Source organism: Cibotium barometz, chromosome 3, assembly GCF_041138505.1.
Source record: "Cibotium barometz isolate CiBa-2024 chromosome 3, ASM4113850v1, whole genome shotgun sequence".
Lineage (NCBI taxonomy): Eukaryota > Viridiplantae > Streptophyta > Polypodiopsida > Cyatheales > Cibotiaceae > Cibotium > Cibotium barometz.
This window is the reverse complement of record NC_141048.1, coordinates 20,325,705-20,351,689: the sequence shown is the minus strand read 5'-3', so window position 1 is coordinate 20,351,689 and position 25,985 is coordinate 20,325,705. Positions and strand designations below refer to the sequence as shown.

At 48.9% G+C, this 25,985-nt stretch overlaps 1 protein-coding gene across 4 annotated transcripts in view; it reads left to right on the top strand.

Moving 5' to 3' along the window:
* Positions 1–25,985, top strand: part of LOC147639819 (uncharacterized) — a 74,291-nt gene that overhangs the window by 6,918 nt on the left and 41,388 nt on the right. The window lies entirely within an intron of this gene.

Genomic DNA, 25,985 nt, shown 5'->3' with positions numbered 1-25,985 from the left:
AAACTTGTTGGGTTCTGGAGCAGAGGGACACGTGGAGGGGGGTCCCAGGCCTCTCCCGCCTACCCACCTAGGACCAAGTATCCCCCAAAAGATGTGCATGGGGATACTTGGCCCTTACATCTCCTCCAGCCTTTTATACGCCCACAAGGAGAGCTCAGTCATGACTGGGATTTTATCACCAAGCTCTGCCACATGTCAGCTAGAGGAGGGTGAGGTACCCCTCTGGAGGTGAACCATGCAATGAAAACTGGTGCAGAGGGCCAAGCAACCACGACACCATAGGTGTGCAATGACCACTATCAACAGGAGGCACCCCCCATCAACTGGAGGAGCTTTAACCAGCCACCCTTCATCAAAAGTGCCCAGACCTGAATGTAACAGTGGTGTAGTCCAGACAAGCAGCACGCTGTGGGATCCACGAACAGAAGAGGCACACACACAGCAGCACAGCACCGTAAGGCAAAGCCCACTCTGTTACCATTGTTGGGTTCTGAAGCAGAGGGTCGCGTGGAGGGGGCCCCCAGCCTCCGAGGCCTCTCCCACCTAGCTGCCCAGGACCATGTATCCCCCCAAAAGGTGTGCATGGGGTTACTACCAAAATCCTCTCTGAAAAGTGATCCCCAATGTTGTAATATGGCATTGTTCACGGTTGATTGTATTAATAATTAAGTAGATACAGTCAAGACTAAGCCTTAAGGAGGCAAAATACATGGACGGACTCAAATGAGTCAATGACAAAAAGTGCTAAAGTCTAGAGGCTAGAGCTAAGTAGTAAGGCCCATGAATCATGATCCATGAATGATCATCCAAGTGAAGTGCTCGCTTCATGGTCATGGGTAGCTTGTGCCAAAGGAGCATCAAGCTCATCCTTAGTCTCGTCCTCACTGGCATGCTCATCCCCTTGTTGCTCTTCTTGTTGACTCATCTCCCACTTGGTGAAGGGATTTACCTTCTTGGTCACACTCTTGCAAAAGCATTTGCAAGTTCGCGTTGACGAAGACAAGGTCATTGGCACGCTCTACCCCAAGTCGGTTCCTCTTCCTAGAGGCAATGTGGCTGTAGGTACTCCAAAGTTCCTCCAAGCAAGAGGAGCTGACGGCCTGGCTAAGTATGCAGATGGCAAGCTGCTGGAGCTCCGGTCCATCCGAACCAAAGTCCTCCCACCATAGATCAGCACCAACTTTGGAGAGGTCAATCTGTGCATCGTGACAACCATAGGAGCCATGAAACGACCTGTACAGGAAAAGTTGGTTCCTGATTTTGCGCCTAACCGATGCATCAGGCACAAGACGGTCCAAGATGATCCTCCATCCAGCGCTCACCTCCCGGTCGCTCTCCTGCTTGTTGCCTTGGAATTCTGGGTCCACCACATAAGCTGTTGCATGCAATGGAGAGTAGTAGGAATTCCACCTTCCTAGACACAAGGCATGGATCTCCTCGTATCTGTCTTCGTCAGGCATGAAGTCTTTCAACTTCTCTATCATGCGATCCATGGCCTCGTAGACCTTGCCTATGCATGGTTGCATTGCGTCTACAATCCTCAATAGGTAGACTATGGGCCTCACCATAGCATCCGTGGTCTTCACACGTCCCACCAAGAGGCGTTGTCAGGCGTTTTTCTGAGAGATATTTTGGGCTTGTGTACATATGGATGCATGGCTTGTGTGAGTTTTGTCCGGGAACGCCTTGGCAGTTCTACAAGGAGAATGGTTTCGCTGTAGGCTTGTTACAGATTTGTTCGGAGTGATGCTGGCTGTAGGTGGTGTTAGCTGTTTGGCTGCTCTGAATGTGTGGGCGTCCCAAGTATCCATGGGCACTCGAAGCGGTATTTGAAGAGTATGTGGAGGCATGGGCAATTTAAAGGTTGAAGGGATAATATTGCCTTGGACATTGGTGTGAAAGCAATATGGGTGGCCATCCATTAAGTTTTAAGCAAAATGAAAAAAAAAATATAAACGTGGCCCAAAAAGCAAAAAGCCACTTGGAGGCTTATTTGGCTGCTAGCGCATCTTCTGGAAAGTTGGCCAGCGCAGCAATGGAAACGAGGCGAAGCATGGGAGTCGGCGCAGCTGTTAAAAAGTCGATAGTGGCAGTCGTGTAGAGGTGGGGGTTCTTGGGTGTAGCCGCAAGTATATGCAGAGAAGCGAGGGCGGCGTGGAAGCGCAAGGGGCCCGCCTTCGAGGTGCAGGTTCTAGCTGCTGGTGACGAGCTGACAGCGTAAGAGGTGAGGACAGTCGACGGGCCGTTTAGCGTGGAGGACACGCATAAGAAGAGAAGTGAAGGTTGGCACAGTGGCTGACTGGGCAAAAGGAGCGTGCAGAAGGGGCCGCCTTTGAAGCTAGTAGCGCAGCAGCAAACAACGAGGAGACGCCAAAGAACGAGAAGAGTTGAGGTCGTGTTGGGAAGACAGCCGCCTGGTGGATCAAGGGTCGCCTTCCTGAGGTGCTGCAGACCTGAGAGCAGTTGGGGCGCAGACAGGTACAAACAACGAGAAGACCGCCTTGTGGGTTAGCGTAGTTGCCACCTTGTGATGAGATGGGCTGGTGATAGTTGTAGTGGAAGAGTTGCAGGCGAGAGGGCTGGTCATTCTGAGGGAGCCGCCTAGCAGTGAGCAGCTGGGCGTGTGCAGTGAAAAAGACAAGAGAGAGCCTTAGAAGAGGCTGTGTGAAGAGGTGTAGCCGAGAGCTACAGTGAGCGGACACGCATCACCGTGAAGAAGAGTGGAGGCAGCTGCAAGGACTGAGCACAGCCAAATGTGTAAGAGAAGGTTAAGAAAGGCCGCCTTTGAGACTGGATACTGACGAAGAGGGAGCTGTTGCTTTTGAGTTGGTGTGGCAGTCTTTGCAACTGGATGCTGCTGAAGAGAAGGATACAGAGCAAAGGTGATTACTGGGGTATACATATATATTTTGTTGGAGTGCAGTTTTACCGTCATGTATCTAATCCTAGAATTAGGTCCAAATGTTGATGAGTTGTACTTTGAAGATTCCACACTCTTCGAAGTTGTGTTTTCCAATAGTTCTTCTGGTTATTGGTCTGTGGTAATTTATATAAAAGAGGGGGAATGGGCAGATTGTGAATGGATTTTAGAGGAGGACGGTTCTGAGGACATTTTAGATGTCCAGCTATGTAAAGATGAGGATTTCTACTAAAATATAGGTTTGTTTTGTGTTGTTTGTCTGGCGTGGGTGGGTGGTGAAGAGTGAGTGATTTCTGTTTCCAGCATCGTGCTGGTGGTGCCCCTTGTGTTTGTTGTGTCTTCCAAGGCTGCTGGGTAGGTAGCTATAGAGGCATTTCTTCTTTTCCCGGCCTCTCGACAGTTTTTTGGTGCCCCCACTGAGGATCTTTCTTCAGGTTCCTTCAGTTTACAAGTTGCAACCATGGCGTTTGCTTATCCTGAGTTTCACGGTGATAAGAATGAGGATGTAGAGGATTTCCTGGAGCAAATGGAGGTAGCATGTATTACCAACCATGTGGATAATCCGGATCAAATTTTAAGGCTCTTCCTGATCTTTTTGAAGGGCACAGCAGGTACATGGCTTCGAGGGTTTGAAGCAAAAAGAACGATTGGTAGCTCATCTCGAATGACGATGGTGGAAAATCTGAGAGAAGCCCTTACAAAGGAGTTTCAGAGAAGAGAAGATCCCAATGACGTTTGGCAGGAGCTCCAGCAGCTGAAGCAAGGTGAAAGCCAGAGTGTGGCAAGTTATGTCACAATTTTCAGTGAGCTATGGACAAGATGGTGTTTAGCTCTTGAAACAGAAGTTCCCCCCATGTTTGTGAAGAAGAAACAATTCATAGCAGGTTTGAAGCAAGGTTTGTTGGTAAAAGTGGACTTGAAGCAACCTTCTACTTATGAAGAGGCGGTGAGGATTGCGGAAGAGAAAGAATGGAAGCTGAAGAAAATGGTGGATTATGGGATGATCAAGGAAGACGAAGTGGTCAAGAATGGTTGTCTTGATGTGAATATGGTCCAGGTTAATTTTGTGCAACAAACACCTACTATGTACCAACAAATTGGCAGGGGAATGTACCAGGTAAATCCTAAGGCAGTTGCCAAAGATTTTGGGTAGTTTAATGGGAGCATTGTGAAGTCTATAGCAGTGGATGTTATGCCAGTTTATGGTTATGAGAATTACCAGATTTGTGATAATGTTTCCACTAGTCAGGGTGTGTTAAGTGATGTTATTTATGCTTCTAAAGCTCAAGCAGAGAAGATTCTTGCAGAGAATAAGGTTTTGCTAATCATAGGCAAGGATTTAGATGTTAACAGATGCTTCTCTTGGCTTAAAGAGCCAGTTCAGGAACCTAAGGTGGACAGGGGAGAGACAGAAGATAGTCTACAAGAAGAGGATGGAGTGGAAGAGCAAGTAGACGAAGAGATTAAGGAGATGGACTGCAAATGGAGGATCTAGCAGGATTTGACACGGGGTGAGACAAGGGAAATCTTGAGCCTGAAGAAGAATCAAAGGTGGTTGGCAATGAGGAAGTAGAGGACAAGATTAAAAAGTCGATAGTGGCGGTCGTGTAGAGGTGGGGGTTCTTGGACGCAGCTGCAAGTATATGCAGAGAAGCGAGGGCGGCGTGGAAGCGCAAGGGGCCCGCCTTAGAGGTGCAGGTTCTAGCTGCTGGTGACGGGCTGACAGCGTAAGAGGTGAGGACAGCCGACGGGCCGTTTATCGTGGAGGACACGCATAAGAAGAGAAGTGAAGGCTGGCACAGTGGTTGACTGGGCAAAAGGAGCGTGCAGAAGGGGCCGCCTTTGAAGCTAGTAGCGCAGCAGCAAACAACGAGGAGATGCCAAAGAACGAGAAGAGTTGAGGTCGTGCTGGGAAGACAGCCGCCTGGTGGATCAAGGGTCGTTTTCCTGAGGTGCTGCAGACCCGAGAGCAGTTGGGGCGCAGATAGGTACAAACAACGAGAAGACCGCCTTGTGGGTTAGCATAGTTGCCACCTTGTGATGAGACGGGCTGGTGATAGCTGCAGTGGAAGAGTTGCAGGCGAGAGGGCTGGTCATTCTGAGGGAGCCGCCTAGCAGTGAGCAGCTGGGCGTGTGCAGTGAAAAAGACAAGAGAGTCTTAGAAGAGGCTGTGTGAAGAGGTGTAGCCGAGAGCTACAGTGAGCGGACACGCATCACCGTGAAGAAGAGTGGAGGCAGCTGCAAGGACTGAGCACAGCCAAATGTGCAAGAGAAGGTTAAGAAAGGCCGCCTTTGAGACTGGATACTGACGAAGAGGGAGCTGCTGCTTTTGAGTTGGTGTGGCAGTCTTTGCAACTGGATGCTGCTGAAGAGAAGGATACAGAGCAAAGGTGATTACTGGGGTATACATATATATTTTGTTGGAGTGCAGTTTTACCGTCATGTGTTGGGGTAAAGGCATTATGCCCACCCTTATAGTGTGTACAAGCCCATAAGTTATAGTACATCTATGCGTACTAGTGCAATATACATGTGTGATAGGGGAGTCACACACTCATGCTTTTCATGAGTTGACTTATCCACAACTCTCTCTCTCTCTCCCTTGCTTCTCTGTGTATGTCTCCCATGAATGAACTCTAACCTAACCCTAATTCTGGTTTTCTCCCCTTCAACTGGTATCAGAGCCCTGGAGCAGTCGTACTGGTCGTGCTGAATTCTGATCTGAGGGTTGCCTTCTTCTTTTTTTTTGGTCGCCTTTCTCTGCCCAGCCAACCAGCGTGGGCTGCCCAACAGCCACGAGGTCTGGCCAGGCTTGCGTGGAATGAGCAGGTGGAGGAGTTCTATGTGAACCTGTGTTAGCTCAGTGCTGGGCGTGAACGAAAGCAGCATCACTACCCAATTTGCGTGTAGCGCCAGCGCTAGGCGAAGCTAGACAAAGCAGCGTGTAGCGTGGCTGAGGCAACGAGCGAAGGCGCATCGTAGAAGGCGAACCCAGCGGACAGCCATACGAAGGCGTGTCAGGCGCCACCCGACTCGTCGACTGCAAGTGTAGGCGCCTGGTCGTATGTAGCGCTGCTACTCGCTGAAGAAGCCGAGTGAAGCGCACAGCAGCCAGGCGAAGCGTGAGCGTTGAATCACCAAGCGATGGCGTAGCTCAGCGCATCGTAGGCGGAGCAGGCTTCCTCACGAATAGCTTCCAGCGTAAAAGCTTGCAGGTGCTGGAGCTTGGAGAGGAGGCTGCTGAGCAGGGCTTTCGTGGAGCATGTAGTCGGCCAGCCCAAGCCCCCAACTACTAATCAGCAGCAGCATCATCATCCCACACAACTGTGTGGGAGAAGCCTTAACCTGCAACCTGTCAATGCCTACACAGAACAACAGGAGCATCAGCACCAAATTCATCAACCCGCCTGCAAATCAGAGAAAAATCAGAAATTTGAAAGGTATTTTGCTTCAATTTTTTTTTGGGATTTGCAATTGAGCAAGTACAATCAACAATTGAGCAGATACAGGTGTCAATTGCTCAATTTTTTGAGCAAAATTGGCAAAATTGGGTGACATTGGTCACAATCAGGATAAATTTGCAGGAAATTGGTCAAATCAGGATCAATTTGCAGGAAATTGGATGTCGAAATTTGGGGCTTTTGATGTAATTGTGCAATTAAGCACTCATACATGCTGTATGATGTGAAAAATCGCACATTTGGGCAAAATTGCAGCAAATTGCAGTGCAAATCAAGGGGCTTTTGTGCCGATTTGGTTGATTTGCATGCGGGCAATCGCATTTGATGTTGTGGATAATATGTTGATGCCTTACAAGCACTCAATGTGCTTGTAAATCAAGGGGCTTTCATGTATTTGATGTATATGTGGCTAGGGGGAAGCATCGTGAACACTCTGGATGCCTTCATGTGCGTCAATGTACCATGTATGATCAGAAATTGATCTCAAATCAAGGGGCTTTTCAAGTTTGTATGCTTGTTGAGCTTGGCAAAGCAGCAGGCAAGACTTTTATGCCTTGAATCCTCAAAAATCAGCTTGCAGTCAAGGGGCTTTTGCCCAATTTCTGTTCGGGACTGTTTTATGCAGTGTACAGGACTGTAAAAGTCTGATTTTCACTCATTTGGACAGCCAGGAGAGCATTTATTGCTATTGTACCTGCTGGTACAGATTTGGCACAGCTTTGTGCATGTTTTGGCATGGCTGTACACTGTTTTGAGTGACCAAAAGATTCAATTTCAGCTGCTGAAATTGCCGGTACAGGTTTGGTACATCATTGGTGAGAGCTTAGTACTGCTGTACAGTACTTTGGAAGGGCAAAAGAGCACATTTAAGGTGCTGTCCAAAATCTGCAGCAACCAGATTTTGGTGTTTTCATCACAAAAAGTGGGAGAAAAGTTGCATTCTTCCTTCCGCAGTGGGAGATAAAGCTTGGGATAACATTTGTGAGCACTTTGTGTGCTCTGGGTGCAGTGTTTGCACATCTTGGGTGCAGTGTTTGCACATTTGCAGGGAGTCAGGCATTACAGGTTGCATTTTGCTATGGCAACCACAGGTGAGAGCTCTTCATTGCTTCACATCAAGAAGCTTGAAGGCTCGCATAATTATGATATTTGGCAAACCCAGTGCTACAATGTGTTGCTTCAGAAAAAGCAACATAAGCCTATCAAAGAAAGGGGTGTGATGCCCGCTTCTCTTACGGCTGAAGAGTGGGAAGATATGGATGAGCTGGCAAGATCTACTATCATGTTGTCTGTGTGAGACTCATTACTTTTCAGCATTCGTGAAGAGAAGACAGCTTGGGGAATGTGGCAGAGATTGCAGGACTTGTATGCCCAACAAAGTGCCTCAAGCAAAGTGTATTGGTTGAAGAAACTCATAGGTCTTCAGATGAAGGAAGGGGCTTCTATGACAGCCCATCTCAATGAGTTTAATGGTATTGTCAGCCAAGTCATTAATCAAAAGTTGGCAATGGACGATGAGTTCAAAGCCACTTTTTTGTTATGCACTTTGCCAGAGAGTTGGGACACATTTAGGACAGCCACTAGCAATTCGAATGCTATGCTGTCATATGCAGATGTTGAGGGTGCTCTTCTTCAAGAAGAGATGAACAGGAAGAACAACTCTGTTGGAAAGTCCAATGCAATGAATGCACGTGGGAGATCCCAGCAAAGGGGGAAAAGCCAAGAAAGGGGAAGGAGCAAGTCTCGCTCCAAAAAGGATTTGGAATGCCATTATTGTGGCAAGAAGGGACACATCAAAAAGCAATGCTACAAATGGAAAAATGATCAAAAAGAAAAGGGAAAAGGCAAAGACAAAGAGAAGGATGAAGCCAAAGATGTAAAGCCAAAGGGCAAAAGTGGAGTCAAGATTGAAGAAATCAATGTGTCACATGCAGGTGGCAGTGAGGATGAGGTCCTCTTTACGTCTTCACTTGATGCCCATTCACTTCTTACAGGTGGTCATGGTATGCACTCATGGATCATTGATTCAGGTGCCTCCTTTCATGTCACAGGTTGCAGAGACTTGTTTGTCAGGTACACTGCTGGCAATGAAGGAGTGGTTTATTTGGGTGATAACCATGCATGCAAAATTCTTGGCAGAGGTGATGTGAGGCTTGTATTTTCAGATGGCTCACAGCTTATGCTCCATGATGTCAGGCATGTGCCTGAGATCAAGAAGAATCTGCTTTCTACTGGACAGCTTGATGATGCTGATTATGTTACCACATTTGGTAGTGGAAAGTGGAAGATTAGTAAGGGCTCACTGGTTGTTGCCAGAGGCTCTAAGGTGGACACTCTTTACTTCATGCATGCAGGTGTTTGTCACCATGCTAATGTAAATGCAACCGAGCTGCCGGAAATTTCTATGTGGCATAGCCGGTTGGGACACATGAGTGTCAAGGGAATGGAGCAATTGTCTCGTTTGGGTTACTTGCCTTCTCTAAAGTTTTCAAGTTTTCAGTTTTGTGAGCATTGTATATATGGTAGGCAACTACAGTGCCCCCACAAGAAAGCTCTTGGACAGAAAGATGCTCAGTTAGAGCTTGTGCATACAGATGTATGTGAGATGCCTCAGCTTTCTTTGGGAGGGGCAAAATACTTTGTGTCTTTTATTGATGATGCCACACGCAAGGTGTGGGTTTATCCTCTTCGTTTGAAGAGTGATACATTCTCAGTGTTTCAGAAGTTTGTTGCTCTTGTTGAGAATCAAACTGGCAAAACACTGAAGGCTTTGCGTTCCGACAATGGTGGAGAGTATATGTCCAAACAGTTTCAGGACTTTTGTGATGCTAAAGGCATCAAGAGGGAGCTCTCTACTCCTTATGATCCTCCACAAAACGGGACAGCAGAGAGGATGAACAGGACCATACAGGAGAAGGTCCGTTCTATGTTGTCACATGCTGCATTACCTCATGGTTTTTGGGCTGAAGCTGTTATGACAGCCGTTCACCTTATAAATAGGTCACCTAACACGAGGCTTGGTGGAAAAGTGCCAGAAGAAGTATGGACAGGGAAGCCTCCGTCATACAAGCACTTGAGAGTGTTTGGTTGCGTTGCGTACGTGCACATACGCAGGGAAATGCGCACCAAACTTGATCCTAAGTCTCATAAATGCATATTCCTAGGATATGGTGACAGAGGTGAAATGGGGTATAGACTTTGGGATCCCATGAATAGAAAGATCATACGCAGCAATGATGTCATTTTTGATGAAGCATGCATGTATAAGGAGCCTGCAAGGCAACAGGAGCCTGGCAGAGTCATCTTTGATGATGATGGACATCATGGACAACAACAAAGGGCTGTAAATCAGCCATTACAGCAGGAAAACCAGCCCTTAAATGGTGCTGAAAATGGTCCAAATGGACAGCCAGAGATGGCAGAAGATATCCCTATGGATATACCACAGTTAGAGGAGATACCGAGCATGATTTTTCAGCCTTATGGCATGGAACAGGAGCCACCAATGGGTGATATGCAGGATGGACAGCAACCTGCAAATGATGGTCATTGGGTACGGAGGTCCACTAGACCCTCCAGAGCCCCTGACAGGTTTGTTCCAGGGGTTGACTACTTGATGCTTACTGACTGTGGGGAGCCCTCATGTTATAAAGAGGCTTTACAGAGGGCAGACAAAGCTCTATGGGAGCGTGCCATGAAGTCAGAGATGGATTCTCTGCATAAAAATGAAACATGGAAGTTGGTGCATTTGCCTGCAGGCAAGAAGGTTTTGCCATGCAAGTGGGTATACAAACTCAAAGTTGCACCAGATGCTAAGCCAAGATACAAAGCCAGGTTAGTGGCTAAGGGCTTCAAGCAAGAATATGGTGTGGACTTTGATGAGATCTTCTCTCCAGTGGTCAAAATGACCACACTTAGAGCTGTGTTGGCTTTGGTTGCGCATGATGATCTGGACTTGATTCAGATGGATGTGAAGACTGCTTTTCTTCACGGTGATCTCCATGAGGAGATATATATGCAGCAGCCAGAGGGTTATGCAGTAAGTGGAAAGGAGAAGCTTGTATGCAAGCTGAAAAAGAGTCTCTATGGGCTCAAACAGGCACCAAGAGAATGGTATCATAAATTTGATACATTCATGAAATCTCAGAAATTCAGGAGAAGTGACATAGATCACTGCTTGTACACCAAGAAAGCTTTGGATGGCAGTCTATTGATCCTCATCTTGTATGTTGATGATATGTTGATTGCCGGGAAATCTCGTAAAGAGATGGATGCCTTGAAGAAGAGGCTGCATGAGACCTTTGATATGAAGGATCTGGGTGATGCAAATCACATCTTGGGTATGCGGATACTTCGGGACAGAAATCAGCATGTGTTGTATTTGTCTCAGAAGGAATACATTGGCAAAGTCTTGCAGAGGTTCAATATGCACGGGGGGAAGAAAGCTAGTACTCCTTTGCCTCCATATGTGAAACTCAGTGCTATGGACAGCCCACTGTCGGATAGTGACAGGGCTGATATGGCCAAGATTCCGTATGCTTCAGCTTGTGGCAGTCTCATGTATGCCATGGTTGCTACTAGGCCGGACATTGCATTTGCAGTGGGAGTGGTTTCTAGATACATGGCCAACCCTGGCAAGAAGCATTGGGAAGCAGTGAAAGGTGTCATGAGATACCTGAAGGGCACACAGGATATGTGCATATGTTTTGGCAAACAGGATGCATTAGTGCATGGTTACACGGATTCGGATTATGCCGGTCATCCAGATAACCGGAAGTCTACTACCGGTTATGTATTTACATTCACAGGAGGTGCTGTGTCATGGATATGCAGGATGCAGAAGTGCACTGCCTTATCTACTACAGAGGCCGAGTATATTGCAGCCACAGAGGCTTGCAAGGAGGCATTATGGCTATCTCGGTTAGTGGTTGATTTGGGTTATACAGGGGATATTCCATTGTTGCATTGTGATAGTCAGAGTGCCATTCAATTGGCAAAGAACCCTGTCTTTCATGCAAAGACGAAGCATGTGGATGTGAAGTATCACTTCATCAGAGAGGTGATAGAGAACAAGCAAATTCAGCTTGTTAAGATTCATACGGATGACAACCCGGCTGATCTGTTGACGAAGAGTTTGCCTCCGGAGCGGTTTGCTCATTGCAGACACTTGATGGGCATTGGATGAGGCCATTTTCAGCCTTGATATGGCCTTGTATATTATCATGTACATGCTGATTTTTTTTCCTTTACTTAAGGGCACTTTGCCTTTAAGTGGGAGGTTGTTGGGGAAAGGCATTATGCCCACCCTTATAGTGTGTACAAGCCCATAAGTTATAGTACATAGTACACTTAGTACTTTTAATGTACTAAGTGCACTATGTGTACTAGTGCAATATACATGTGTGATAGGGGAGTCACACACTCATGCTTTTCATGAGTTGACTTATCCCCACAACTCTCTCTCTCTCTCCCTTGCTTCTCTGTGTATGTCTCCCATGAATGAACTCTAACCTAACCCTAATTCTGGTTTTCTCCCCTTCATCATGTATCTAATCCTAGAATTAGGTCCAGATTTTGATGAGTTGTACTTTGAAGATTCCACACTCTTCGAAGTTGTGTTTTCCAATAGTTCTTCTGGTTATTGGTCTGTGGTAATTTATATAAAAGAGGGGGAATGGGCAGATTGTGAATGGATTTTAGAGGAGGACGGTTCTGAGGACATTTTAGATGTCCAGCTATGTAAAGATGAGGATTTCTACTAAAATATAGGTTTGTTTTGTGTTGTTTGTCTGGCGTGGGTGGGTGGTGAAGAGTGAGAGAGTGATTTATGTTTCCGGCATCGTGCTGGTGGTGCCCCTTGTGTTTGTTGTGTCTTCCAAGGCTGCTGGGTAGGTAGCTATAGAGGCATTTCTTCTTTTCTCGGCCTCCCGACAGCGTCATCCGCCCGTAATCTACACTCTTGGCGAGTGTTTGTACGGGACTCTTGCATGATGACAAACTCGTCGCTAAGGTAAAGCCTCCTCAAAGCACCGCTACAATCCTTCAACCGGCCCAACATGAGAAAGTTGTAGGCAAACCGGATGTCGGAATATTTGAGGAGAGAGAGAGAGAGAGAGAGAGAGAGAGGACCTCTTGTTGAACTCATGCCGAAGTCTTTGGTGGTTGAGGACAAAGGAGACCATGGTGTTGGCCTCCTCAATGAGCGGGCTGATCCATGGCAATGCCTCTATGTCCTTGAGGAGGTTGTTTAGGCAATGAGCCATACAAAAGGACACCGTGACATGTCCATACATACCTTGGAGGATAGCTCCCGCCGCCCTATTGGAAGGCTCCCCATCCACAACAAAGGCCACTACATGCTCGGGGCCAATGATCTCCATGGTGGTAGTCCACTCCGCCACAAGCGTATCCGCGCTCTTCTCGGTGCCGGATGCATAATGAGATGAGATGAAGTACATCTCTCCGCGGGAATATGCACCACGTCGTGAATACTCCTCTTGCGGGTGTCACTCCATCCATCCACGATGAGGGAGACTCCGTTAATCTCCCACTGTAGCTTCGTGTTGTCGGCCGCTTGCTCTACAATGCGCTTCTCCTTCTCGAGCAATGTAGTGCGCAAGCTCTCGGATGAGGGGGGCGTATAGGTTGAGCCATACTCCCCAATCTTCTTAACCATGATCTTGAAGTATTCCGACCTATTCAAGAAAGTAATTTACTAATGAGAAGGGGACTAGGATGAAATGATGAATTGACAATGATCGATTGCACTTACCTAGCCGCTTGAAAGGCAATGTGGTCGTGAAAGAAGAAGCGGGCCACCGCCATATCCACCTCCTCCTTCAACTTGGGGTTCCAATTCTCCCCAAGTGTAAATTGTCGCCGTGGGCCACGTAATGGTTGAGAGGCCGTGGACTGTGGAGGCTGCCGGCGTAGTGGATGGAGCAACATTCCCACTCGATGGTGAAGGTGATGGCGTACATGATCCCAATCCACCACATGACTCCATTGTAGAGGCTTGAGTTCCTCTCCCCATCATCCCGGGATCCATGGCCACTAGTGGTGTCCTTCTTGCCGCTTCGACCGCCTTGTAGACGGTAAGCTTGTCAAGAAGTTCCTGTCTCTTCTCGAGCGTGACATTTGTGCAAAACCTCCTCATGCCCACTCTCATGCAAGAGGTGGGCTCGCACTTTGTCGGCGCCACCCGTCCACCGGTATGGGCAAAGCTTGCATGCCCATGGCCGACAAACCGCCTCCATGAGCGGATGGGGTGTAGTTAACCTCCTCCCACCATGTCCATCCCGTTGTCCTTCTACGGGAAGCCCCGACATGTGAGGAGGATGCCATGGTTGAAGATGGCTCGACTCTTGAGCCTTGAGCAATGAGAAAGGGAGAAAGAGAGAGAGAGAGAAAGAAAGAAAGCTGTATTAACGTCTACTAGAGGCCGAACTCGACCTGTGAGACAAATCAATGTATAACTGTCAATGTCTTTTGGATGTCCAAAAAAAAAAGGACAAAATGAACATGAAATAAAGTATGAAAGTACTGAGCTAGTCGGGGGGTGTGATGGATGGAGCACTATTGCTAGAGGCTCAGTATGCAACCTATTTGCGTAGGGTATACAAGAATGCAATGCAGATCTGTCTAGCTCCAACCAGTACCATAATGGGGGTGTAATATGTGATACATAGGCCATGGCGAGGCAAAAATACCTCGGAGCATGATCTCCAGGTGTGAGTGTAAGTGAGCTAGCCGCTCCTAGATATGGTGCTGATGTCGAGCCTGTATCTCTGTGATCTCCCTCTGATGTAGACTGGGAATCTGGTAGCCTGGTGCCCTCGGTCTCTGTCTGGCTTGGAGGTCCGCAGCCCGCTGAAGTGGTACCCCCCCCCCCCCCCGGTGTCAGAATAGGCACTGGGATAGATCTCTGGAAGAAATCAGTGAGCTGGAGCTGTCGCCCACCTCTCCCTGTGGTATGAGTCCGTATCAGTGTCTCTTTGTGGCGCTGTGTCTCTAACAAGAACTGGCCAAATCTGCGCTGGTCTGCGGACTCTATGATCTGGCAGAGTGAGGGATGTCCACTGAAGATGGTGGTGTATCTCTCTCTAATGACACTATATGCTGTGCATCTGCATACATAATGTTCCTCACTCTCAACCTCCTCCCGGCATAGTCTGCATATCCTCTCTGCTCTGGGGATCCGTGCTGCCCTACCTGCCTCAATCTCAAGCTGGTGTGATGACACTCTGAGCTGGCCAACTTCACTCGGGCAGTGTGAGGCATGTACACATCCATGTATGCAGGTCTCTGTATGAATCCATCCGCTGAGATACGATTAAACTGATCTCTATAGTATAGCATCTTCGGCGGTAGAGGCTGACCGGGTGTAATCCAAGTCTCTTGAGTGTATCGGTGCCATAAATCCTGCCGAAGGACACTGTTCCTCTCACTGGAGAGAGTTGGATGTGTGGTGCATGTATATCATAGTGGAAAGGTGGCAGGTAATCTATGTCAAGACCATGCTGAGTGAGCCACTGTATCATCTGTGAATACCATGATCTCCTATCTCCACTCTCTGCGAGCTGCTTGGACGCCTCAAAAGCTCTATGTGAGAGTCGATCTGATGGCATATCTCTGATCCTCTGTATGAAGCAGATCGTCTGGAAGAGGGCTTCTACTAGCATAAAAGGTGCAACAAACTCCGTCCGGACAATGTCATGTGGGATGGAGGGGTTGTTGCGGATCATCCGTGAGAGCATGAGAATCTGAGGCCTCTCTATCTGAGACCATGTGGAGGTGGCGAGCCCAGGTGCCCATACTGCTGCAACATTCATCAAAGCAGGGGTGACTAGTGTGTCAAACAACCACCCCTTCATGCGGGGCTCCTGGAAGTGTGCCTGGTGACACTGTCTATCCCTGGCTGCCTGTGCCATAGTAAATCTTCTTGGCGGAGTCGTAATTGTAATCCCCAGGTACACACATGAGTCTACCACCTCTACCTGTCCTCTTGCTAGTGTGAAGATGGCTTGTCGCGTCGAACTGGCCCTGAGGTGTGGAAAGTCTTGGCCTTGGTTTTCCCACAGTTCACTGTAAGCCCCCTCTGTGTGCAGAAGTCATTGAGTGCATGGAGATGGTGCTGTGTGCAGAAGTCATTGAGTGCATGGAGATGGTGCTGTAGTCCCATCCGTGACTCAGAGACCAGAATAATATCATCTGCATATAGCATAATGTGGACTGTGGTACGTGAGATGTCTACCCCGTCCCCACCACCGTGACTAATGAAGTCAGCCACCTCATTGATGTATAGCCCAAATAGTGTAGGAGAGAGTGGGCATCCTTGCTTCACACCGATGGTGCTAGCAATAACATCAGATAGCCCCCCCGGGGCATCGTATGCGCCCGAGGACCTGCTCATATAAATCATAGATGCCTGAAATCATCTCTGATGGGATCCCTAATGACTCTAGGCGCTGGAAGAGTCTCTCTCGTGGCACCGTGTCAAATGCTTTGTGGAAATCCACAAAGCAGCAGTATAATCTCTTCTCCCGTGCCCTAGCCTGGTCAATCAGACATCTCAGAGTGAATATATGGTCAATAGTGGAGAAAGTTGTTGGAATCCAGCCTGCCCTGGTGCTCGCAGTCCCTCCTTCTCTGCATATGAGCTCAACTCTGCCTCGAGCAGTGCGCCATAAAGTTTGGCCAATGTATGACCAATCATGATAGTCCTGTAGTTGCTGGGGTCTAGCATGTCTCCCGCTTTGTGGAGAGGCACGATGGTGTGCATAGTCCACTCAGCTGGTAGGCCCTCCACTAGTGCCCCATTCAAGAGGTGAGCAACAAAGGGTCCCAGTGTGTCAGCTGCATAAATAAGATGCTCACTTTGTATAGCTGTGTGGTCAGCCGATCTCCCATGCTGTAACCGGTGGATAGCTCTCTCTACCATCGAGGCGGTAAAGAAAATAGAGGTGGTAGGGCGGGACTCCTGTGGCTGTGGTATGGGCGGCTGTTGAGGGATATGGTAGAGGCTCTTTGCATATGTGTGCCATGTGTGTGGATCCTCAATCGGGGTACGAGAGCGAGGCTCTCTCATCCTGCGCCATGCAGTGGCTGCATCTCTGCTAATGAGTAGGTGGTATATATCCAAGTATTGTGCGTCCTCATATGCACGCCTCTTGCGGCGTGTGAGGGTCCTCATCTGTCGGCTCGCCTATCTCTGTGTAATGGTCCCCAGTGCTCTCTGGGCAGATGGTGAAAGATGTCACTGCTTGTGTGGTCTCCATGGACCCCATGATGTAGTCCACTGTGCTAACCCCCCCCCCCCCCCCCCCTCTCGATCGTGGACAGCATGTCTGTGCTCCTGAATCCTGCCATTGTCTCATCCCGTTATAAATAATGAGATGGTGTCGCGCTCCCAGCTCAAGTAAGTGATGACCATATCTGGTGTTATTCGGCCCCATGTCCTCTGACACCCTGCAAGCTCCTGTGTCCTCCAACTCTAGTGTGTGCATCACCTCGGGGTGCTTGAAATCACAAATGTTGCACTGTCGGCTCTGTGTCCGTGCATTGAAGTCCCCCATAAGGAGGACTTCCCCCAGGTTGGAGTAGTGTATGATCTCATCTGAAAGGGCTGCATATGGTGACTCTCCCAATGGCCTTGTGTCCTCCTCCTCCCCTCTACTCTCCTCCTCTGTTGTCATGGCATATCTCGATCCTCTAGGAGAGAAGTAGCATAGAGCAATGTATAACACCCTGTCTGCTGAGAGCTGCAGTCTAATCCACATGTATCTAGCCTCCTGGTCACGTGCTACCACTTTTAGGCGCTCCTGTAGCTCTCGCTTGAAGAGTACCACTATACCTCCAGATCCTCTCGATGTGCTTTGCTGTGTGGTCCCCCTGTATGTAAACTCCCACTGATAGCCCTCTACTTTGGGTAGCCTCCTGTCTTGGCTCTGGTGCGTCTCTGTAAGTAGTATGATGTCCTTGTTAGAAGTCATCTCCTGTCTATTTGTATACACCAGGGCCTCTGTTGTGGGTGTGCCCGCCCGTATATCATTTTTCCACACTCCCCGTATTTTTTCCCTATTTTTCCCATTTTTTCCTAGTGGCTGGAGGGCTGCCAGGTGATGCCAGGACCACTCTGAAGCTGGCCGACTGCATCTGTAGCAGTCGTGGGCTATCTGAGTGCTGGCCGACTTGTTCTGTGCAGACGTGGGGCACCAGATGCTGGCCGACTGCTGTTTTTCAGCAGTCGTGGACATTTAGTCAGTCGTGGGCCTCTTCCAAAGCTGGCCGACTGCCCTCATGGGCTTGTATATATTGCCCCCCATCCTCCTCCACTTTCTCATTCAGTTATCTCCGGGATCTTGTGTATAGAGAAGAGTTTACACACATCTCTCTGTGTTTCTTGTGCTGATTATTTTCTGCAGTCTACTTGCTCTTGTCTACCCAAGTTTGGATATCATTTCCGCTGCATATTCTGACATGGTATCAGAGCCCTAGGCTCTAGTAGATCTTGGGCGTTTTTTCTGAGCAAGAGGGGGAGCAACAGGTTGCTGATCGGTGGATTGTTTCGGGCTGAACGGGAAGTGAAGGTGCAAGAGGAAGGCGGGCAGAGGGGCTGGACAGCCACTTGCATATATTCTGATTTTCAGATTTTTCCCACCCACCCACCCTTTCAGGTTACTCTCTGAGATGGCGGATTTACTCGAGATGGCAGAGAAGCACGTGAAGATTCCGACTCTCCCCACGTTCCCAGTGGATCGTCAGTTGGACGGGTCCAATTATGGCATCCGGAAGGTCATGATGGAGTCAGTTTTGGAGTCATATGATCTTGCTGATTTTATTATCAAAGGGGTGCCAAGGCCGGAAGCTGAGGAAGGGGAGGTTTTATCAGCGAGGAAGGACCGAGAGGCACAGGCACAAATGTGGGACCGTGTCAACGCGAGGGTCCGGTCATTTATATTCCTCAATTGCACACCACAGGTGATCAACCATGTGAAGCACATGACGCTGGCACGAGGCATATGGGAGCACTTGGCTTCTTTGTACAACAGGGTATCACCCATGAAGCGGATATCCTTGGAAGTGCAGATGCGGGTTATGAACCCTGCAAAGTCTTCGACGATGCGGGAACACATTAACAAGCTGCAGGCCCTTCAGCAGGAAGTCCTTCAAGCTGGGAAAGAGATATCGTCCGAAGATATGGCCATCACGTTACTTTCCCACTTGCCTGGTCAGTATTCCGCTTTCTATTCCTTGTTGATCACGAGTGGCAGACTCAGCACCATTACTTGGGAGGAGCTTGTGCCAATGGTCTTGGACCAGGAGGAACGTTTCACGAACCCTCCTCACGGCGGAGGTTCGGAGGCCTTAACTGGCCAACGGTCGAAAGGCCGTAATACCAACAAGGGCAAAGGGAAGGCTTCATCAGATAAGTCTTCCGAGAAGAAGCCTGATCCAGAACGAGAGAAGCTGAAGGCCGAAAGATCTTGCAATGATTGTGGCGAGAAAGGCCACTACTGGAGGAAGTGCCCTAAGCGGACAGGGAAGAGTGCTGAGTCCTCAGCCTCAGCTGCGAAGACTCCGGCATTTGTGCACTTGGAGATGGTGGACTCCGATGATTCATCGTCTTCGAGCGAGGAGGCAGTTGGCTTCACCGCAAAGGATACTCGGGAATGGATTCTCGACAGTGGTGCTTCCAGGCACATGACTCCATCCCGTGACTTCTTCCTGGATCTGAAGCGGCAGTCAGGTCGTATCTTTATTGGTGATAACTCCACTATTCCGATTCATAGTGAGGGCCGGATGGAGATCATTCCCGACGGCAAGGGGGGCAAGCATGCTTCCCGTGTTCTTTATGTCCCTGCTCTGGGCTTTCATCTTTTGTCAGTGCATGAGGTATGCAAGACTGGCTTTCGGGTGGAATTTGAGGAGCATTCAGTTGCTCTAAGGGACCGTGAGACAGGCAAAGTTGTTTGGGAAGGCGGTGTGGAGAACGGTATCTACAAACTCTCTGCACTCTCCTCACTGACAGGCTCTCAGGTCGGAGACTTGTGGCACTTTCGTTTTGGCCACTTAAATGTGGATGCTTTGCGGCGCGCCTTCCTAGACCAGATGGTGGTTGGCTTGCCAGATGTTGGTAGTAGGCAAGGACGCTGCAGTTCTTGCATACGTGGTAAGCAGCACAGGGAATCCTTTCCGAAGCAGGCTTCCAGGCGGGCTTCGAAACCTTTGGAGTTGATTCACACTGACTTGTGTGGACCACAGCAGATACCATCCTTGGGAGGATCTCTCTACTTCATGCTGCTTGTTGATGATTGTACCAGATTCACGTGGGTCTACTTTCTTTCACAGAAGGACCAGGCTTTTGCTCGGTTCAAGGATTGGCACGTGATGGTGGAGAAAGAGTCTGGATTTTAGGTCAAGACTCTCAGGGCTGACAAAGGAGGGGAATTCTCCTCGACTGTATTCTTTCGGTTTTGTGCAGATCATGGCATCAAGAGGGAATTGGCCAATACCGGATCGCCTTCGGAGAATGGAGTTGTTGAACGTAAGAACAGGACTGTGGTGGAGATGGCGAGGACCATGCTGGAGCATCGAGATCTTCCTCGTCCACTTTGGGGTGAGGCTGTGGCGACAGCTGTCCATACCATTAACCGCTCTCCGACGACTTCTGTACCCCATATGACTCCATTTGAGGCATATTTTGGCAGGAAACCCGATGTCTCGCACTTCCGTGTCTTTGGGAGTGACGCCTATGTACATATTCCGAAGAAGCAGAGGGGGAAGCTTGACTCCAAGTCCCGCAAGCTGGTATTTGTGGGGTATAACTCTCTTTCCAAGGGATACAGATTGTATGATCCAGAGAGGAACGAGATTGTTGTCAGCCGGGATGTGGTCTTTGATGAGCATGTTCCAGCATCCACTGTCGAGGAGCCGCCACTTCTTGGAGATCCAGAGTCTGATGATGGTTCCCAGTCTACCACTCCAGTTGATCCACCTCAGTCATCACAGGAGGTTGAGCCCGCAGCTGGAGTTGAGCCCCCGCGACCACAGGAGGATCCACGATCTGTTCGAGTACCTAGGTGGTTGATGGACACCCGAGTCAGGTGTCACGGAGCTACCCTCCGAGTGGACCACAGAGGACGGCCCTCGAAGATCACATCGAGTTCGAGATAAAAGCAACACGGCGGAGCTTCTTCAGGTGAACTATGCTCTTATGTCTCGTATCATGCGGGATAAAGAGCCCACTTCCGTAAAGGAAGCCCTTTCAAAGGATACTTGGAGGGAAGCCATGCAGGTGGAACTTGACGCCATCGAGAAGAACAACACTTGGGAGTTGGTACCGAGGCCGTCGAAGCGGTCAGTCATTGGTGTCAAATGGGTCTTTAAGACCAAGTACGCGGCTGATGGGTCGGTGGACAAACACAAAGCCAGGCTCGTGGCTAAGGGTTATGCTCAGCGGCCAGGCATCGACTACGAGGATACCTTTGCACCGACAGCGTGGATGACCACGATTCGGACCGTTCTTGCCCTTGCTTCTTCTCAGAGGTGGCCCGTGTACCAGATGGATGTAAAATCGGCGTTCCTTAATGGTGACCTGCAGGAGGAGGTGTACGTTGAGCAGCCTCCAGGCTTCATTGTTCCAGGATCGGAAGGGATGGTTTACAGGTTACGTAAGGCCTTGTATGGTCTTAAGCAGGCTCCGCGGGTTTGGAATCAGAAGATTGATTCCTTCTTTATTCGGACTGGATTCCAGAGATCGGTTGCAGATCCGAACCTGTATCTCTTTCGGGAACGCGGCATGGTCACACTCATCATCCTTTATGTGGATGATCTCATTCTCACTGGCGGTCATGTGGAGCACATTGGAGTGACGAAGGCTGCCTTGTCAAAGGAGTTTGAGATGACCGACTTAGGCTTACTCCACTTCTTCTTGGGATTGGAGATCTGGCAGACCCAGAGGGGGTTTTTCGTCTCTCAGCAGCGGTATGTTCATGAGTTGCTTGAGGCCTTTGGGATGGTGAACTGCAAGCCTATTACTTCGCCGATGGACCCGAACACAAAGTTAACCGTTACAGATCCTTGTGAGCCAGTTGATGCCTCGCAGTACCGGAAGTTGGTTGGTTCATTGATCTGGTTGCTGAACACCAGATTGGACTTGAGCTTCTCCGTGGGACTGTTGAGCTCTTTTATGCAGACGCCATTGAAGACTCATTGGGACGCAGGATTGCGGATCTTGCGGTATCTGCAGAGTACGAAGGATCTGGGACTCTTTTACACAGGAGGGAATGGAGTCAAGCTCCAAGGTTGGAGTGACTCAGATTGGGGAGGAGATCCAGACACGAGGAGATCTACTTCAGGATACACTTTTACCCTCGGCTCAGGAGCGGTTTCTTGGAGCAGCAAGAAGCAGCCAACTATTGCCCTTTCTTCGACAGAGGCAGAGTATCGGGCGGCTTGTGGTGCTGCTTGTGAGGTTGTATGGCTGCGGAGGCTGCTTGGCGAGATGGGGTTTCCACAGAGGGAGCCCACAGTCATCCAGTGTGATAACCAGAGTTGTATAGCTATTGCTCGGAATCCGGTTTTCCATACCGGACCAAGCATATAGAGATACAGTATCACTTTGTTCGTGAGAAGATCTTGGCGGGTGACATCTTGCTACTGTATTGTTCGACGGAGGACAATGCGGCGGACCTCTTCACGAAGTCTCTACCTCAGGCTACGCTCAGGCGGCACTCCAGCTCCCTGGGGTTGGTTTCACAGCCAGGAGCTGAGAGGGGGTGTTAGAAGTCATCTCCTGTCTATTTGTATACACCAGGGCCTCTGTTGTGGGTGTGCCCGCCCGTATATCATTTTTCCACACTCCCCGTATTTTTTCCCTATTTTTCCCATTTTTTCCTAGTGGCTGGAGGGTTGCCAGGTGATGCCAGGACCACTCTGAAGCTGGCCGACTGCATCTGTAGCAGTCGTGGGCTATCTGAGTGCTGGCCGACTTGTTCTGTGCAGACGTGGGGCACCAGATGCTGGCCGACTGCTGTTTTTCAGCAGTCGTGGACATTTAGTCAGTCGTGGGCCTCTTCCAGAGCTGGCCGACTGCCCTCATGGGCTTGTATATATTGCCCCCCATCCTCCTCCACTTTCTCATTCAGTTATCTCCGGGATCTTGTGTATAGAGAAGAGTTTACACACATCTCTCTGTGTTTCTTGTGCTGATTATTTTCTGCAGTCTACTTGCTCTTGTCTACCCAAGTTTGGATATCATTTCCGCTGCATATTCTGACAGTCCCGTCCCTCCATGACCTCCTCCATCCTCCCAAGATGTGTCCAAAGTGCTCCATTGCAGTTCCAAACTGCCATGTGTATCTGTGAATCTGGATCCTCCATAGCCGATGTCCCATAGGCCGCCTGGCGCTAATCTGGCCTTGCCATCGATGATGACACGGCCATCACGATAGAATGCTCTCTTGCCCTCTTTCCGGGCCTGTAGGACTCTCGGCATGCATGTTTTCCTGTGTTCTATCTGCATCCTTGTAAGGTCGTCATCCAAATAGATGGGATCTCCTTGTAATCCTCGTAGAATCACCCTCTTCCTCATGAAGGTGACCCTCTCCGTCTCTCCTGCAAACTGTAGGATGAGGGCTCACTTGCGTGTTGATTCTTTCCCGGCTCTCCATGCTTTGGTGAAGGGGAGAGGGTCCTCTTCCCTGTAGCCGAGCTTCATGCATAGAAGCTGTCCATCTTTCTTGGGAGTAGAGTCAGGTGTCTCAGCTATACTTGTGACTCGAATGTTGAGGCTGCGGGCATGCCTCATCTTCTCCTCCTCAACGGTGGTGTGAATGATTTGGTGTTCTTCCCTTTGAGTCTCCTCCCTCACTTCTTTACGGATGTTCTTCTTCACCACTTCAACCCATCCTGACTGCTTGGCTTCGAGTTTTCCCTCCATATCCTTTGTGATCTCCTTGGAGATCTCTTCTTTGATGGACGTGAGAGTGTTGTCATTGATCTCCCCTTCTTCCTTCTCGGTGTTCTTGACGGCTACCAGCTCCACTTTCAATGCACTCACCTCCTCCTTGAGTGCCATGTTCTCTTGTTCAAGGTCCGTGACTTGTGCTTCGAGGGCCATGATGTGCCGGTGTAATTTGTTCTCCACCTCATTGAGGTTGGAATCGGATGTCTTCTTGTTCTCCTAGAGGCCTAGAGGCTTGGAAGGTGGAAGACTCGAGAGGCTTGAGAGAGAGAGAGAGAGAGAGAGAGAGAGAGAGAGAGAGAGAGAGGCCTAGAGGCTTGGAAGTTGGAAGACTCGAGAGGCTTGAGAGAGAGAGAGAGAGAGAGAGAGAGAGAGAGAGAGAGTCTAGATAGTAGAGAGTAGGGCCTTGTGTGAGAGGCTTGGAAGTTGGAAGTTGGAAGCTAGAAGAAGCTTGAGGGAGAGAGACTAGAGAGAGTAGATACACTCAAGTCTTATAGAGTGTGGCTTGAGGCTTGTGTGAGAGGCTTGGAAGTTGGAAGACTCAAGAGGCTTGAGAGAGAGAGAGAGAGAGAGAGAGAGAGAGAGAGAGTCTAGATAGTAGAGAGTAGGGCCTTGTCTGAGAGGCTTGGAAGTTGGAAGCTAGAAGAAGCTTGAGGGAGAGAGACTAGAGAGAGTAGATACACTTAAGTCTCATAGAGTGTGGCTTGAGGCTTGAAAGTTGAGAGAGAGTTGCTTGAACTTTGAAGCCTTGAAGCCTTGAAAGTTGAAGGGGTGTGTGTGTGTGTGCTTGTAGCCTTGTAGAGGCTTGTTCTTATATGGATATTAGATAGGCAAGAGAGAGAGAGGCACGAGCAAGAGAGAGAGAGAGGCAAGGGCCAAGGTCCAAGCTTTCCCAAACGGCCATAATTGGCTAGAAACGGCCAAGCATACCCAAACGGCTAGAAACGGGCAAAAAAACAGGCGGACTGCGCGCAACGGCTCCCTGTTGTCCCCGTTCCTGCAGGCGTCCCCGTCCCTTGTGAGTAGTAACGCTTCCAAGGGAACGACCGACCGTCCCCGTTGCTGGTCCATCCCGATTCGGCGTCCCTCTGTTCCAAGCATGTGTCCCTTCCGTCCCCTGTGACTATGGTGAAAGGGCTAGTCTTTTTGGTGTCACATGGATGGGAGCCAAATTCGTGCCATCCGTGTGTGACCAGTACTACGTCACATGGACGGGAATCAGTTTTGTGCCACTCGTGTGTGACCTACTTCGTGTTGTATGGACAGGAGCCTATTGGTGCCACCTGTGTATGGCTCGGATGGCGTCTTACCTATGGGATTGTCACTCCATAGGAAGACGAGGACATACATTCATATTTCTGTCGCGCTAGTTTTGTGTCCGACATGAACTTTTTGTACAATTTTCGTGGAAGAGAGATTTCGTCCATAACATGTGCACATGCATTTATGATTGCATGCATAAACTTGTTTTCGCATGATTCGTTTGCGTGTGTTTACCTGTTTTGCCGTGCTAGTACACTAGTACACTGGACCGGGATGCCCCCAGTGTACCGTGGGAGTGCTGCTTGATACATTGGTGTGGTGTGTGAACAGGTGGTAAGTATTACCATTTTGGCCCTTCTAAAGTGTAAAATTCATAAACATTAGTTAACTTTAATGTTTATAAGTAAATGTGTTCACACACATTTAAAATTTGGTCCGGACACTTTCTAGTGTGGGTGCCCATGAACTAACCTTGGATTAAAAGTTTAATATAATAGTACCCGACTGTTGCACGCCTGCTGTAACTGCATGCAAATAGTACCTGACTACTGTACGCCTGCTGCACCTACCTGCAAACAGTACTCGACTGCTGTAGCTGCTGTGCTGTAGCTGCTGTACCTGTGCTGTACCTGCCTATTGTACAGCACTCGACTGTTGTACCTGCCCTGCACACGCTTGTTGCTGTTGTACATGTGTTGCACCCACTTGCTGTACTTGCCTTGTCCCCGATTTATTGCTGTTGTACTAGGCTTGTACTTGCTATACCAAGATCTGTACGTGCTGTACCAGGATCTATACTTACTGTACTAGGTGGACCTGATTGCATGGTAAAAGGAATGCATCTCCATTGACTCCTGCTACAAGCTATACTAGGTGCCTTGCATTTCTTATTTGTGTAAAACTAAAATTTTCTAAATTAAGTTCAAAGATTTCTTTAAGTTTTGTGCAGAGCAAGAACAAAGCATGTTTATGCTAACCATACTCAGGAAACTTTCCTAGTTTGGTTTGTTTTTCCGTGAGTGGTAGTGCTAACCGTGTCCTCAGAATTCTGAGAGCCAGTGAAGGTTAGAAACACTAGGGAGTCCAGGAGCAAAGCTTATCTGGGAGAACCAGGCAATGTTCCATCCGTGGTGTACCCCTTTGCCTGTGCTAGTACGGGTGTGCTTGTTGGTGCACGGTCTCGGAAGACCAGTGAAAGGCAGGTGTGTATCCAGTGAAGGTAGGAGTGTGCCTGTGACTTGGGACTTCTTCGACTGTCGAGACTTCATAGACAAGTACCCAGTTGTTTGAGTTGTATTCACTCCATGTGAGGAGAAATGTGGCCTATTGGCCCATGACACTTGTACATATAAATACTCCAAGAAGTACAAATGTA